Source organism: Manacus candei, unplaced genomic scaffold (genome assembly GCF_025592945.1).
Source record: "Manacus candei isolate 608988 ecotype Guabito, Panama unplaced genomic scaffold, ASM2559294v1 h1tg000014l, whole genome shotgun sequence".
NCBI classification, from domain to species: domain Eukaryota; kingdom Metazoa; phylum Chordata; class Aves; order Passeriformes; family Pipridae; genus Manacus; species Manacus candei.
Genome location: NW_026138062.1, coordinates 21,291,006 through 21,307,570, shown reverse-complemented (window position 1 = coordinate 21,307,570; position 16,565 = coordinate 21,291,006). Strand labels below are relative to the sequence as shown.

Below are 16,565 nucleotides of genomic sequence, written 5' to 3'. Positions count from 1 at the left end.
AAATACAGACACGCTTTCATTGGCAACTGCTGTGACAGCTGATCTTCACAACACAGTATTATCTTAATAAACTGTCTCTCAGCCCCAGGGTCTTTGTTCTCATATAAATGACCCACAGTTGGTGACCCTGGATCTTATACAAAGCATGACGAGCACAGAGGTTATATGAGTTAATTGCATAGTGCCTACAAAAATAGCATGCTTTCTTCCCTACAACACTGTGGTCTTTCTCTCCTGAAAAAAGTGGAGTTACACCGTAATTCAAGTTAATGACAGAACTGTATATCTGGATAACTCTATCATTAGTTAATGTTACCACCACATGAGCTTGTCTGTATGGTATCTGACAAAGAAATTCGAGTTAAACAGCTTCCTCCAGAATGAAGACAATATTGGATTAATTAGGTAACTTACTACACATTTAGAAAATGAAGATGAATATCCCTTTTATAACCATATTAAAATCTTACGGAATAAGAACCAGATTGCAATCTGTTATTGAAGTATAACTCATGAGTATCTTTTGAATTACTCAAAATTTAAATCACTGGAGATCTGAATCTGGCCCCCATACATCTTAAAAGAACATTTGACTCATTACTCATGTAAAAAGGACTCAATTTCCATGAACATATAATGCACAGCAACTCATTTGTTTCCTAGGAGAGTTCAAAATTCTCTGCCAAAAGAACTCGAATTCTGGTACTCCAAACATACTACGTTATTTGTATTGGTCTACATGCTAGTTTTACTACTAGTTATGGAGTGAACGTCTGGAGAAAAGAAGAGACTGGAATCTAATGGACCCTCAGTCTTTTCCCCACACACTCCCAGAACTCAGGCAACTTTCCTCCTCCTGACTGAAGACAGCCACTGGAAATACTGTAAGAAGTCCATAAAGCTTTTACTAGCTAAAATAGCAAGCGCAGACTACTGAATTAATTTTGTAACATGATTATTCCTCCAACATGGTCCAAAACTGAAAGCACATAACTCTAAATCAAATACACAAAAACACAGTAGCTGAGTCATAAATCTCTAAACAGTCTCGGCTACCATTCTTTTAGTCTATTTTCAATTGTGCCTTAACAACTTGGGAGAAATCTACATAAGATTTTTGAAGACAGATTAGTTTTCTCTCTACCTATGCTTTATGATGTTCTTGCATCAGCCAGGTATGAACCTCAACTTGCATTAGCACAGGACAGTGTGTGACAAAGTGAATTTATCAAAATGCCTCAACCCTAATAGTGAAACACGGAAAAATGCCCCACACTTAGCTGGGCAGGGAATAAAATATTTTCAACCATGTTCAACTGCCAATGTCTCATACAACAAGTGCTACATATTTCAGTGTTTTGACACAAATGGGGATAACAGACTGATCGTCTGGATTTCAGTTTAAGTTAGGAAACCATGCTCCTTCTGACTGTCACACTTCCTTTTATCCCAGTCACTGTAAGGCTTGCCGAGAATCACAGACAAATAGAGCTGGAATCAACTATGCAACAGGATCAATTGCATCCTTTAAAGACAACACAGTTATATCTATCAAATTCTTGAAGACCTCAACTGGTAAAGCCCCACAGTGTTTACATGATCAATTCTAGAATCCCTCTGCATCCTTACTACTAAAAACATTTTTCTAAACTTTTTATTTCTTGCAATATTCAGCCTATTACTTTTACTCTACTCACTGTGGTCATTGCAGACTTTTTTCCTTGTATGTCAGACTTCTTCCTGTTCTCTATCTTCACTTAAAACATTAATCTTGCAACTCAGTTTTAACAGCTGCTGAGACAGCCTTCAATATTTTTCTCAAATATTTGGTGTTAGTTATTTGCAAGTTAGATGAATAAAGTTTCCATTTGAACTGGAGTGTCATCGGGCTGTACCTGGTGGAAATCCTTCTGAAACCATCATTAGTTGCCTTCCTAAGATTTCTGCTTCTCTAGGGAGTTTTTGTATTTATATAAAAATATAAAAGAATCATACAATGCAGTATAAAAATTCTTTACAAAAGTCTCATTCAATTTCAGTTAGATAAATTTGCATTATTGAGGACCACCAAGTAGAGGCTAAAATAAAGATAAGATCTTCCTCAGAGGATGTCCATGGGTAACTGAAGGAAGCATACATACTTACTTTTTTTGCCCAGCGAATTCCTATTTACACAGATAGTTCTTTCTCAACAAGATTAACTCAGCATCAGGAAAAACCTACCTCAGAAGTTCACATTTCAATTTGTTTTTTGCCACTGCTATGCTTGCTCCTCAGGCACTTAAAGAATACCTCCTTGTACAGTCATTCAACGTCATCCCTTAGAGACACGGCTGAGAGTGTTACAAATGTCTGCATTTTTCCTTGCATGGATGTTTATAGCCACTCTCTGAACACCTCTCACATTGACTGAACCATCTTGCATTAAAAGAAGTGCTGTTTATTTTAGGTTTGGGTTTTTAGTTTTCCATTTCCCTTTTCCTTCATTCATTTAACAGTGAACTAGTGAATTTAAACGTCTTTAAAAGAGCAGTGTATGCAGGCTTACATCTCACCCTATATTGCTCATTTTGTGTTATGCTGACAACAATGCCAGCATGAGAGGAAGTTTCTCACCAAGTCTGAAGTCTTCATTTTCCACTTCTAAGACCGGAGTGGCTATTGGTCTTTGTCCTCCCTGATAACAAAACAACATTGAAGACCACTGAAACCAGAACAGTGACTTCAGTGATCATCACAGCCATACCTCAGTGATGAATGGCTTTGGAAAAGGATTTCACCTTCAGGATTATCAAATTCAACCTTCTGCTTTCAATTCGATATACAGTTTCATCTGGCAGCCCATCTGACATTGAAGAACTAAAAGAAACTGATTCTCTTTATGATTTCAAGATGGCCATTAGCCCTTTCTGCCTAGCTACTCATGCAGCATTTATACTTTAGGTATAGAGAACTATTTGATTACAGTGAGTTGACTAACTCATTTCACACTACTCCTTCTATTCTTGGGCAAGATGAGCCTGAAAATTATTAATTTTACAATTTCTATTTTATTTGTATTATTTAGTAACGAACAGAATCAACTTTGTTAATGTGGAAAAGCTAAACCTACGTGTGAGACCAACGAGCTGGCCTTATACAGAACTGCCCTGTCAGATGTTCTGCCTGCTTCTAGATTTGAACAAATGAAGCCTGGTCTGACCGCGCAGGTCTCCCTTCTCACCACTATTCATGGAGAGTGGATTACACTAAGCAGCTATTTCATTCTTTCATTATCAGCAAGCCTTCTCTTTCCTTTTCCCCAGAGACTTTATGCAGTTACATAACCTCCCTTAAAATTTTCCAAGAAACTGAAAAAGGAATTCCAATTTCCAGCCCTTCTCTTTCACTTAAAAAAATGTTAATAGTTTCCTTCCTAGGCTGAATTTACAGCTGCCTTCTCTTTTGCAAAGAAAACAATATAAACTATGCATTACATATGTTCTGTAAAATGATAAGAAAGTTAAACAAAATCATCATGAAAAATAAAAATGCAAAACTCAACCAATGACATATGCACCACACCTGGTTTCACATGTTTTTCTGTAACAGTATTAAGCTTATAGAATTGGCAAGAAACTGGATAGCTAAGTAGATTGGCAACAGTACACTGAGGCTTTCAGCTCAAGTTTAGCCCAGCTTCCTCTAGGAACTGAAATCCCATGTTCTCTCACAGGCTGTCGATGAAATAAAATGGTATTGGCTATCTGGTTCATAGAAAATGGGAGATTACACTGCAAAAAAAGATTTATCAGCATAAATGGTATTTCCTGTAACTCTGAAGATATGAATAAACTTGAACAAAAAAAATGGCCAAGGGTGCCTTCATTTGCTAAAACAAAATTAACCAAAGAGGTGCTTATTTTAGGCAAGCTAATGGAAGGCAACATATAGAAGATTCTAAATCAAGTGTACTTTCCAGGACATTTAAATCTTCAGCTTTCTCATGAAACAGCCTGACATCAATACCTCCATTTATGCTCTGCCTGAAGACAGTAGAAGCCAGATTGGGGTGTGCATAGGTGGCATGAGGATGCCTGAATAGACCACCCATTTATGGCTAGTAAATCAAAGCAGAGTGCTTATTCACATCCAGGTGCCTTATCTGCCAGCAGAGGATTGTAAACATACAACTTTGTGATGCACCTGTAACCATACTACCCTGGTTGTGATCTCAGCAGATTGCACTGTTAAACAAGGGTCCTACCTTCAAGAAAAACTCTAAGTGGATCACTTATTTGGTAAATGCAACTTTCTCCAACATCTGTTAAAAGTCATCAGAAGAGATTAATCCATGGATCTCTGCCACCAAAACACCTCTACAACTGCAGAATGAGAGGGAACTGCTTCACTTGGTAGAAAATAGCAAGCTCTTATTCTATATACAGAGCAGCCACTGAATTAGGATATAACATAATTTCACAGGATGTCAGACCAACAAAATATTAGAAAGCAATCTACTGCTTTCAGATGGAACAAACTTATTTGTCATTGCTGAAATACTACTTATAAGGGCAGAAGAACCAGTGCTCGTTCTAAGAGCATCCTCTCATTCTGGTTATTGCATTCTGCCTCCCTAAGTTCACCCCACTCCTTTATCAGCTCCTTCTATCTCATTTCTTCTTTGCTTCCCTGACAAAATGCTTCCTAACAGGAATGGGTAAATCTAAACAGAATTGTTAAAAATACTATTAAACCCTCACTGTATTCTACCCCAGGCAGAGCTATTATGTCCTGAAGGATTTTTACACCGTGTGTAGGGCACAGATCCCTCTAAAATCTACATAGAGACAACCTGTCATACCAGAATAGTTGTATATTATCCATTCGGGACATGGAGGAACTGCTCCTCATCAAATATTGTTGAGATCTAGTATACCAAACCCCACATCCCAAATAGTAACACTATGTTAAAAGTACCGGTATAAAACCACTTTCAAGGCTCATTTAACTTAACTCTAAAAATAAAGATCTATTAACAGAAACAAGTTGTAATTAAGATTACTGTTGACCTAGCTTCTCTCTGCAAAGTGAAGATAATAATCTTACATTTACACAGTACCTTTCTGTCTAAAGTATCCCATCCAACAAGCCTGATCTTAGACACACTTATACAGAAGAGTGTTATTAACATACATAACTAATCCTAAGTAAACCAATCTACACAATTTGATTACCGGCATGTACCAAGCTTCATCCACTCAATTGTATGCGTTCTTTTTATCTAACTTATCCAACCACCAGCAAACTATTCACCCACCAAAAAAATGTTCTTCTAGCATAAGTATGCATTGGTAGTCAACATCAGTCTTAATCCTTATATTTTGCCTAAAAAAAACCCCAAACTTCCTGCAGCTTCATTCAACCTTTTTTCAGACCTCCATCACCAACATTATCCACCAGCCCCTAGACAAGCACTAACAAGCACTAACTGAACCTGGCTTACCTCTCAGAGGATTTGTTTTTAAGCAGTCACCTGGGGTGTATTGGGAGTATATTGGTTTTTAATAGACAGACCAACTTTTTCCATGTTATACTACACACAGAAGACATACATCTGGCTTCCACTACTTCAGAACACCCCTTTCTTGCACCGTCGAGTCTTTAAACCAAAGGTCAGTCTCACTAACCAAGCTCTACCCCAGACCAGCTTTCCCCTGTAGGGTGGGTACTCCTGCAGGGTTACAATTTTAATCATTAACATGCAAAGAAGGGTTATTCTGAATCACTTGTTTTTACCTTACAGTTGCCAAACTAGGCCTTGTTTAAACAGTTGGCTGTCAGGTATCCACAAAGCACAGCAGAGGGAAATCCACCTCCTCCTCTGCAATTGGCATGGCTGTTGGAAAACATTCCCTGATGATATCAGTCTGCACTTCAATTTATTTTTTTTTCTGAATACTTGCTTCAAGTAAAATGAATTGCGATAAATCAATGTAATAACATCATTCCAGGAAAAGGCTCCTCAAGAAAACTGCCATTACACCTTAACCTGCATCTTCTCTGGCTAAGTTTTCTCCCAGTCTACATGAATGATGGAGACTTTTAAAGAAATGTACCCTCGGAAAGACCATCTGTAAGTCTCTCCCCCTTTCTCAGTCTCTTCCAGAAAACACACTACTGATGGCAGTAATCATCAGGACTTACACTGCACACTGACTAGCCAGATCACAGGAGGCAGCTGTTACAAGATCAGGGCATCATGGTGGGGGGACAGGAAGGAAGTACCTGCTATCCATCATTGCTACCTGACGGTAGTAAGCATCTTTAGATGATAAAACAAAATGCTGCAGAAACAAGAAACTGTCACCCCTGTGCCCTGCACACCACCTGGGCTGCTCATTGTTTTTAAAAGGGAAAACAAACAAATTAATAAACTATAGCTGTTTACTAGAAAAATCTATTGTAACTAATTCTTGCACATCCACCATCCCAGCACTGGCTCATCCTGAGCCCATATGATGACCCTGTTCCAAGTCATGAGTTATAAAAGCGTAAAACTAAACTGTCTCAGGACTGGAAGCCAAATCGAGGGTGGTTGGCCCAGTATCTAACCTAGCTTCACTTGTAACCTTCAGCTGAAACTAGAAAAGAACAGAAACGTGAAAAAGGGCTGTTAGATCTTGTACCCCATCTCCTTGAAAACACAGAATTGCCTTCTCCAGAATATATATTAGCAATCTGCCTACTCTTATTTTAAAAATCTGAAGAGGCACGAGGAGGTCGCTCTACACCTGGACTAATACAGGCTACAATACATGTTTCTATTACTGCGTTTTGGCCCAGAATTCATCTTAAATTTTTATTTCCTCGATTTCTCCATTTAATCCTAGGTATTCTTGCACAAAATGCATGAAAAAAATCTGATTGGTTTGACTAAAATACATTTCAAATACAGAGATGTAGTTAACCTATCTCTCCATGTTCAGTGCCAGACTAGAAATATGTCAATTTTTGTCTATTTCCCCTCAAGCTAGTTCCTCCAGACCCCCAAGTATTTTGTTGCTCTTCTTTGAGCTTCACTCAAATTGTCAATACCTTCCTGTTAATACGATATTCAGAGTTTTCATGTGTTCAAGGCAGATTCTTATAAAAAGGGAATCCCACCTCTTTGTTCACATATATGGGTACCTTTTTCTTGACAGCTCAAGCACAAACCATGCTGTTCTGTAATCAGCTCACACTCCAGACTCATGAATTAATTCTTGGCCCCTTCCAGCATTGCTATTACCACCAGTAAGTTCCCGATTTGATACCCCCTGCCCCGTGATCTTGCCTTTTGCTCTTATTTGTTTCCTTCACTCTACTATTCTGTACAAGTTCTTCTGAAGTTCTGTTTAGTCCAAAGCAAAGACATTAGTTTCAAAGGTTATATGTTTCGCTCAAGGCCCCTATTCAGCAAAGCATTTAATTACATGCCTAACTTTCACCACTTGCTTAAATCCGGTTGATCTCAGCAAGCAGAGATGAACTTAAGCATACATTTTTAAAAAAAAGTTAGGTGTGCAAGTCAGTTCTCTGCTGAGCCAAATCCTCAGTTTCTATAATCACTTGGATGGTTTATTTTCCCTGTTTGGCATGAATTGACAGCTCAATGCTTTAAGGTTACAGGATTTTAAAAATGAAGCTTCAAGAGAGTCCACAACTGTCATCATGCTTTGTTTCTTTCTTAAAATAAAAAAAGGAAATAAATACCTAAGTAAATATGCCTCAGTGCAGTAATCATTAAGGTTATAGGATTAAAACATGCAGTAAGTAACTCTATATTCTTATTTCTGCAGTACCCTCAAAAAAAAAAAAAATCCTTGTGAAAAATTTGAAAAAGCACGTGTATCTCAGCAAGATTTGCAGCATGTTCCCCAGTAGCTCATTAGCCACAACCATCATTGCATAAACAGAGACAACAAAAGTGTCCATTTCTTAATTGCTATCTACCACATGCCTTTAAGTGGAATGGACATAACTCACTGTTCCACAAAAGATGATCTTTAGTGGGAAGAAGGGAGAAGAAGGTACTAGTCTTTGGTTTTGGTCATGGGTTGACTATTTCCATCAGTGGCCAACCCATATTACAGCAGATGTAAATTTTACATTCATCACCAGCAGCAAATGCAGTTGGCATAACAGGAGTTTCGTGGAGACTATTTAAAATCATTTCCAAATGTCTTCCATTGTTTACACAGAGAATACTTCACGACCTTTCTCTCCCCCCCCTTGTTTTTTTCTTTGTACTTTTTGTTTTCTTCGCCTTCCCTCATTCTACTGCCTGGTAAACACAGGCAGAGGTTAAGTGGGGACTGCAATTAGGCTGCCATATCAAGCTTCATCTGTGGACTACCTAATTTTAAGACTCAAGGTTTGGGAGGGGTGCCATCTGAGAAAGAAACGGAGAAGAGAAATTGGAAAATGCCTACTTCCTCTCAATCCATAAAGCCTTCCAAAATTCAATTAACATTTTCTAAACTAAACCATCCACATATGCTATGGCACTAAAATCATGATTTCAAATACAGACAAGAAAGTAGCTGCTCATAGATATTTATCAGAATCATAATATTCTCTGACCATTCCACTTCCACTTTTTTTATTGAAGTGGCATCTGTTGTAACCCTTTTGTACCTCGGTATTTGAGATGAACCAGAAAAATACCTATAAGCAATATAAATAAATAGTCTGTGACTGTATACAGTACCTCTTAAATAATGCTATGAACCTCTAAGTCACTCGGAGAACACAACTCCCATGCCTAGCAAAAATGCTGTTGTTTAATAATGCATACATGATTAAGTTCTCTGTCTTCCCCACAGCAAATTTTTCTTGTGATTTTACAGTTTCCCAGACTGCAATAATACCTTCATTTTCACAGACTCACTGGTGCAACCAATAGGAAAACTACCTCTGTTTCAATTTACAGTGTGACATCTGTAAATACCACTGGATAGCAAAGACTTGTAGGTAAAACTCTGTGAACAACTTTTTGCCGTTTTCTTTTATAAAAACGAGACAAAAGCATAGAAACTTCTCTACTGCACTGTACATACAGCTACACATCTGTGCCTGCTCACCTCCTTTCCCTACGGCAGTTCAGCATCTCCAGCAGTTTCCTGAGCACTAACACCTGCACCCATCCCGGGTCAGATCTCGCTTGCACTAATGGATTTTTTCAGATAGATGGCAGTGCACAAAGTGCATCCCAGATTGGTCCAGGGTCGAGATGCGATTTCAATGCTCAAACACTAAATAAGGGAAGCACTGCATTATCAAAAGCACTTTTAGAAAGATCATGACTTAGGACCCAATCCTGCTGCACGATGATAGCACTGGCTCTTTAGAAGGGCTGAACTGGGTGCCAAGAATGTAAACATGGCAAAGCAGCACTTAGGATTTTACTTTCCATTCCTGGGAGCCACAAAGCATTTTTCTTTCAATATATTCTAATAAACATAGTTCTAAAACACAAAGCTAAAGGATGACTAACAAAACAAAATCCATAAAGATACTGCATGTTGGATACAGGAGAGGATATATCTGATTTTCAAGGGTCTGTAATAGCACAGATTTAGAAACAATTCTGCAATAAGAACAGGCTATTCCAAATCACTCACATTGGCAAAAATTTTACAGTTACTATTTAATTTTGTGTCCTCTTCATTCTAAGAGATACTGTTATTAAGAGAGATGAGCGAAATTTTAACCATTTAACCAAATTTACCCCAGTAAATTTCTTTCTCACAAAAGGAAAATATTAACAAAGCAGCTGAAACAAATAGGATTGAATCTCCCTGCACAATTAGTACTTTGGTACCTACTAGTTGGGGATTTTGACACTAGCTATCATGATGTGGAAGCATCCACCATCGTTTTGTTTTCTGTTTGCAGTAGGGGGTTGCTAGGAAACAAAATACTATTGTCTGATTTCATGATCTATTGCCTGGTTTGCCTGGCAATAAAGTCTTCGAAATCTATTATCAGATTATTTTATATTTTACAGCACTATTAAAACTAACATTAAAACACATGCACGCAGAGACAAACAGTAAAAAATGCCTCAAAATTCAGGGGCAATACCTCAAATTCCAGGTTGAGGAAGACAAACTATCCTGAGGAAAAATGAACTCAAACAGTAGGGTACTATTTATGTATGCACACACTCACATGAGTATCAGCATTCCTCAACTGTATCTATAGTTTTGCTGACTTGTCAAAGGTGCTCTCACTTCTGAGGATACAAAACGTTCTCTTACTACTCGAGAGCTACTGTACACTGCAAGTTCTGTAAATACCACATGCTGCAGAATGCCTGATGCAGGCGAGCACGCACGCCACAATGATTTTTGTTCTTGGAATTCAGCTCTGGGTTGTTTCAGTGACTTAATTTCTTTATGTTTTTTTTTTTTTTGTACATTTGGACAGATAGAAGAGTCAGAGAAAATTCCCAACTCCCCCCCTCATGCTCCCCTCTTCAGTTGTAACATAAATAAATAAATAATCGTACAGATAGATAAATAAATACAAGTACCGGGAGAGGAGATCCAAAATTGAAAGCCACAATAGCAAATTTCACGTACTTTTGTCAGTGGCAAGTCTTTGCAAAGTGAGAGATTGAAAGATGATGAAAATCAGAGAAACGTGGGTGCCTGTTAGGCATTGCCACCAACATGACAGGAGACCTCAACTGCAAAACCCAATCATCCTTAAAAGCTGAGAGACAGATGAAGAGAGTTCATCACAAAGTCGTAGAGAAAAAGGTTTTAAATAAAAACTGCAGTAGCTATTACTCTTTTATGTATATCTATAATTTCACACCATGCACAACATGCACTATTTCAAAGTCCTTTCAACTTATTTATTAATGTCGATGCATTTTATCACTCTTTAAATTTGAGAAAAAAATTAATGAAGTACATTGCAAAAAAACCATCAAAGCTTTTGACATGTTACAACAACTCCCAGTGATAAGAAAAAAAAAAGAAGTAATAACACCCAACATAGAAAATACACAACTCGTGAGAAGGACCTTACAGCATCTTGTCTCTCCTGCCCAGAGATGGATTTATTCAGACTCTAACCTTCCTACCAAGAACTAGGAGCCCCCACCTAACCACATTCTTTAATTTAGAATTAAAGAACAAAAGAGTAAAATGCAAGACAGCTTATTCTTCCCAAAACAACAGCAAGCTACTTGTAGCGATCAGATCAAAGCAGCGAGAGATGGACACGACCCATAACCAATCCCCCTCCTCGCCAGGGTCGGATACGGCTGTTCCCCAGCTAGTAACCCGCTACAGTAACACTGCTAGTTACAAAACGGTGCCCAGCTCTCGGCGACACCGGCATCCTGTCACCTACAGCTTCACTGAAACCTGTTTTAAAGCACGCACTCAAGGAACGGGAAGAAAGAGGAGAGGGATGGGACAGTCTCTTCCCGAGCTGCTACCAAAAACTGTTCTGCCGGGGGGGCTGCCGGGGACCTCGCAGCCGCAGCCACCCGGCTCTCGGGCTCGGGCAGAGCGGGAGGGACCCCGGGTCCGGCCCCGGCTGCCCTGGGTGCGCTGCCCGCCTGCCCACGCGTGTGTGGCGGAGCAGGCTGCCCGGCGTGGCGGGAGCAGCGCCGGGCGCAGGAGCCCCGATCTCCCTGCAACGCAGCAGCGACTGCAATTAAAGGAAAAAAAATAAAAAAAAAAAAAAAGAAGAAGAAAAAGAAAAAGGACAAATAAATAAATAAATAAATAGCCCTCTAGCGGGAATGGGAAAATAAAAGCCCAGTCTAAACAGGCGGACCCCAAACAACAACAAACACTAGGCGCCCAGGAGAGCAAACTTTCTGACTCACCGGGGAGAGCCAGTGCCCGGGGGGCGCCGGGCAGCGGCGGGGGCGGCGCGCAGCCCCGGGCGCCGGGAGAGGGCAGCTGGAGCCGGAGCCGGGCGAGGCAAGCGCCGCCGGTGGTTCTGGGGCAGCGCGTCTCGCCCCTCTCCCGCCGCCCTTCCCTTCCTCCCTCCCTCCCACCCCGTCCCTCCGCAGCGCCAGGAGCCGCCCGGGGCGGGCTGCCGCCGCGGGACCGCCGTACCTACCGGCTGCCGGTGCGGGGCCGCGGAGCAGCGGAGCCGCCGCCGCCGCCCCCCTTCGGCGGCTGCCGGGCCCGGCGGCGCTGCAGCAGGCGAAGGACGCCCCGCGGCGGCGGGGAGAGCGGGGCCGGGGTGCGGAGAACCAGCGGCCGCCGAGGCACAGGCAGCGCGCTGCCTCTGCCCGGCCGTGTGTGTGAGCGTGTGTGTGTATGTGTGCTGGGGAGGGATGCTGCAAGGGACCGAGGGAAAATTCTCCCCTCCTAGCAAAGCCGCCGACAAATGGCAAGGCAGGTGTGCAGGGGAGGCAAGGCTCCCGGAGGAGGAGGAGGAAAGGGGAGAGGGGCGGTGAGAAGGGCGGGGAGCGCACAGCCGTCACGGCGTCCCGGGGACAGCGGCCCCGCCGAGGAGGTGCCGGGCGCGGCCCCTGGGGCGGGCGCTGGGGCCGCACGACGCAGGGAGAAGCCCCGCCGGCAGCCGCGGGAAGCGCGGCCCGCTCCGCCGGCGGGGCGGGGAACCGGCCGTGGGTGGGCAACGGGGAGCGGGCCCAGCGGAGGGAGGGGGTGCTTCAGGCACCCCGAGCAGAGCATCCTGCCGCAAGTTTTCCCCGAGGCCTCCCCCCTCAAACGTCCCTGGCCGCTACCCTGTGCAGCTTGTGGAGCTGCACCCCATCCGACGGGATCGGTGCTTTATTTGGGAATCCTCTCGTGCGGGAGGACCCTTCAGGGGACACCCTTAGCTATAGGGTCTGGTTTTTTGCTTATTCATTTCCCGGGCAGGAGACAACCCTCAAGTGTGACAAGAGCACCTGACCTTACCTTTCATCCACGAAGCCATGGGGCAGGTAGCTGAGGACAAGTCTTCCCAGGACAAGCCGCTGGGCCCAGGGGTGCTAGCAGATACAAGTGCTTCCCCAGAGCCAAGCAGGTCTCCCAGAGAGACCGCTGAACTCCTTATCTGAGCAGGGAATTTAGCAAGGCTTTTGCAGCTGCATCTCTGCTCCCACAGAAGGTGCTAGCTAATCTGAACTCTTCCTGTTATTTGAACGGGAAAAACCTGCTCCTTTCTTGGCCTGAATTACCATGCAGGGCTGCTGTAAGCAGTCTCTTTCCTCTGTAGAGATGGTTGTGATTTAGTGCCAGAGGAAGCCTTTGTATGCCCATTTGTAATGCGTTTCAGCATACTTCTAGGTGACGATTAGTTGGTAAGTGAAAAGTGGCTGTGGCTGAAAGGTGGAAACTAACATCAGGTATTAAATATTGCACACGGCAGCTATGATTTCTAGTGGTAGGAAGAAAATCTGATAGAAAAATCTCCTGCCTCTTATTTTCCACAGTACTTCTTTCACCAAAGCAATATGAAATTATATCCACAGGTATTGGGCTAATTACATATGCTTACCAGCCCATCAGCTTGGGTCTACCAGCAAGCACACTTACGAAACAGAAGCAATTTCCACACCACTGGGTTCATCTGATTTAAACAATACTGGCTTGTGTTGCCTCTGTGAGTAGTTTTTTTCCCTTGGCTGGCAGGGTGAGTGTCACAGCTTCAGTTTGAGAAGTGACAACAAATAATACTGGCACATACTATACCAAGCAACACAAGGACATGCATGGAGGACGAAACACGGAAATTAATGCACTGACTTAGGTAAGAAGCAGGAGTCACTCTTGGTCCAGCTGTGCAGACGTGGATTATTTATTTCCAGACTGGTTCTTTCTTTGCTTTTTAGTGGCAATATGGTTAGCTGAATAAAGAAGAAGTTGCTCAGAGTATTTCTGTTAAATGTAGCCCTGATGAAAGTAAGATGTAATTATAACTTGGACATCCTCTTCTATATTATTTACAGTAAACCACATCTTTTCAGTCCTTTGAAGCACCACCCCTAAACCTGTTCATCCTTAAGCAAGCACCTTTTGAAAAGCACACAAAAAACCTGTGGGAAGTTCATGCACAACTTGTATTTCACCTGTAAACTAGCTTGCAGAATCAAGGACTAGTTAGAAAAGACCACACAAACTCCACTGCCTGAATATATTTCTTAAGTATTTTGCCTGTATGTGTTAAATTTGCTTTTTCATCTCTTTCTCCTAACACTGAATGCAATTGTACTTAGAAACACGCACAGATAACAACACAACACACTTTAAATACACTTTTCTTTACTGTTGCATAAGCTTTGGTATAAAACACAGGTAAAAGAAAATATTTCTGCCAGTGTTCGTCTTGTTTAATGTAACTGACTGAAGCAGGGAAACACTTGACAAGGTTGTCTCATTATGGCAATTCGGGATTGTCCCCTCCTTCCCTCCCGCAGAACTACCTGGACAAGTGCAAGCACACAAACACAAATGCAAAAATCTGCAGAAGGTGTTACTGTCTTCATGTGATTTTCACTAACACGTTCTGCATTTATCTGCTAATTGTAGGTCAGTACCAGACGAGTTCCAGCCAAGACCTCCCTTTGTTATGTTCTGAATAGCTCTTGGGAAGTTGCTGGCTTGACCCTGGAGACTTTACAGTCTAATTTTTTAATAACTGAAGGATTATTTTTTTTAATTTAAAAAAGGACTCATTTTAGCTGTCACATAAGCATGCATTATATCCCAAGACTTCAATCGAAGCTGCACAGACATATCTGAGAGCACAATTAGGCCCTCTGGACCTTTTAAAGCTTCAAGAATAGTCATGTGTAATTCCTTCTTCTGTGGACGCTGCAAGCTTTAAGAGAATTTTTGAAAGCTGTAAATTCCTATTTATCCACTAAGAGGCTCACGGGCAATCTTCCCCTAATGGAAATAGAACTGTAAAGCTGAAACATTAATATACAGAATGTGATACATTACACAGGGAGACTCTGTGGTAGCCAAGAAGAGGGCACAGTGGCCATGCCGCTATGGAGCCAGTGCCAAGCAGGTTCAATCCGCTTTCTTGGCTTCCTGCACACAGGTTTCACTGTCTGATTTATATTAGTACTGCACAGTTCTCTCCTTAAAAAAAAGAAAAAAAAAAACAAAAAACCAAAACAACAAACAACAACAACAATAAACCCATCTGACCTTTGAATCCCTCATCTGCATTGGCTGGCAGCCGGCACTGGCGAATCGGAAGGCACAGTTTGGTCTAAATGCAAGACAGCTATTCTTCAATAACTGCACTGTTAATATGCAAATCTCAGTCCGCCGCCGACTGTAATCTCCTGCCTCTGATTGGCTTCAGTGATGAAAAAGATTCAGGTTATTCGTTCGCAGGGAAAATACGTTCTTCAGGTTCCCCCTTAAGATGAAGCATTAGAAAGCCTCAAGAATGTACAGGCTAGAGACAAACAACAACAAAGCAAGACAAAGAGAATCCAAGCAAATAGGATTAGAAATGTGATAAAAGGAGAAACTGTGCATTTAAAAATTTTCCTGATTCCTTCTCCTCTTCCTAGCTTTCTCTTGGGAGTTTTCCCAGTGACTGCAGATGGGCCACTTTTGTTTGGTTGGTTGTTTTCAACCCTTGCCTTCTACATATGATGTTGGGGTCAAGTTCACAGCAGAAGACTTGAATTTGTACTGATAATGTCATTTCTGTACTGGAAGACATGCATGTGTCTATCTTCCTGAGCCAGCTTTGTTGGCTGGCAAACAGAATGCTTGGAAGCAATATGTCAACATGTATTGATAAATATCTTGATACCAAAAAGGTGAATGGAGCAATTAAGCAAGAAGCAGTCCATAGTTCAACTCTTCAAAAGCCATTGCAAAAACCAACCACCAATATCAGCATCAATATTGGCATATTCTTCACAGAAGACCAGATTTAGCTAACCTCTGAACTTAGTGTTAAATTCTGAGGAAACTTTGGAGTGCTTAGAAGTCCTCAAAGACCCTGAGATTAGCTCAGTTGTTTGGAGCATGGTGCTAAAAACACCAAGTTCACAGGTTCGATCTCTCCCTGTATGGGCTAGTTGCTTTAAGAGTTGGACTCAGTGATCGTTGTGGGTCCCTTTTGACTCAGCATATTCTGTGAAAGCAGATGTGCAGCCACACTGGTCCTCCCTCTTTGGCTTTATTTTGTAAATCTTCCTTCATTCTTCAAATTCAGCTTTCCTGAAACATAGCACGTGACAAGGTACATTGTCTTCATTCCTGTACAGATGCAGCCAGCTCTTCTGCTTCCTGCTCCAGGGTGGCAGATGAGATCAAGTTGGTAATTTCTTAGATCAATGTATCTGGGCTGAAATTGCAAAATCAGCATTAATCCCAGTGAAATCAGTATTAATTTTATCATCAATTTGGTCACAACTGTGATTTTGCTTCTCAGAGCTGGCAGCACAGTATTTTTGGAGGACTAGACATTGACTCTAATTTCCAAATAAGATGAAGAAGGCCAGGCACTGTTAGCATTCAAATGAGTGACCCTTTTCTTTCCTCATGCTTTTTGCCAAGGGGTAGCTAGATAATTTTGTGCGGATG

The 16,565-nt window shown here is 41.7% G+C and overlaps 1 protein-coding gene across 7 annotated transcripts in view; it reads right to left on the bottom strand.

Annotated features, from left to right (window-relative positions):
- ENOX1 (ecto-NOX disulfide-thiol exchanger 1) overlaps positions 1-15,185 on the bottom strand; it is a 364,884-nt gene extending 349,699 nt beyond the window's left edge. For 5 of the 7 annotated variants that reach the window (XM_051778705.1, XM_051778710.1, XM_051778704.1 and 2 more), the window contains exon 1: positions 12,112-12,171. The gene's annotated coding sequence lies outside the window, so the exon portion shown is untranslated. Of the gene's footprint in view, positions 1-11,061; positions 11,077-12,111; positions 12,172-15,164 lie in introns of those variants that run through there. The other 2 variants (XM_051778707.1, XM_051778706.1) reach the window with 2 other exon arrangements.
- Between the last annotated feature and the right edge of the window lie 1,380 nt (positions 15,186-16,565).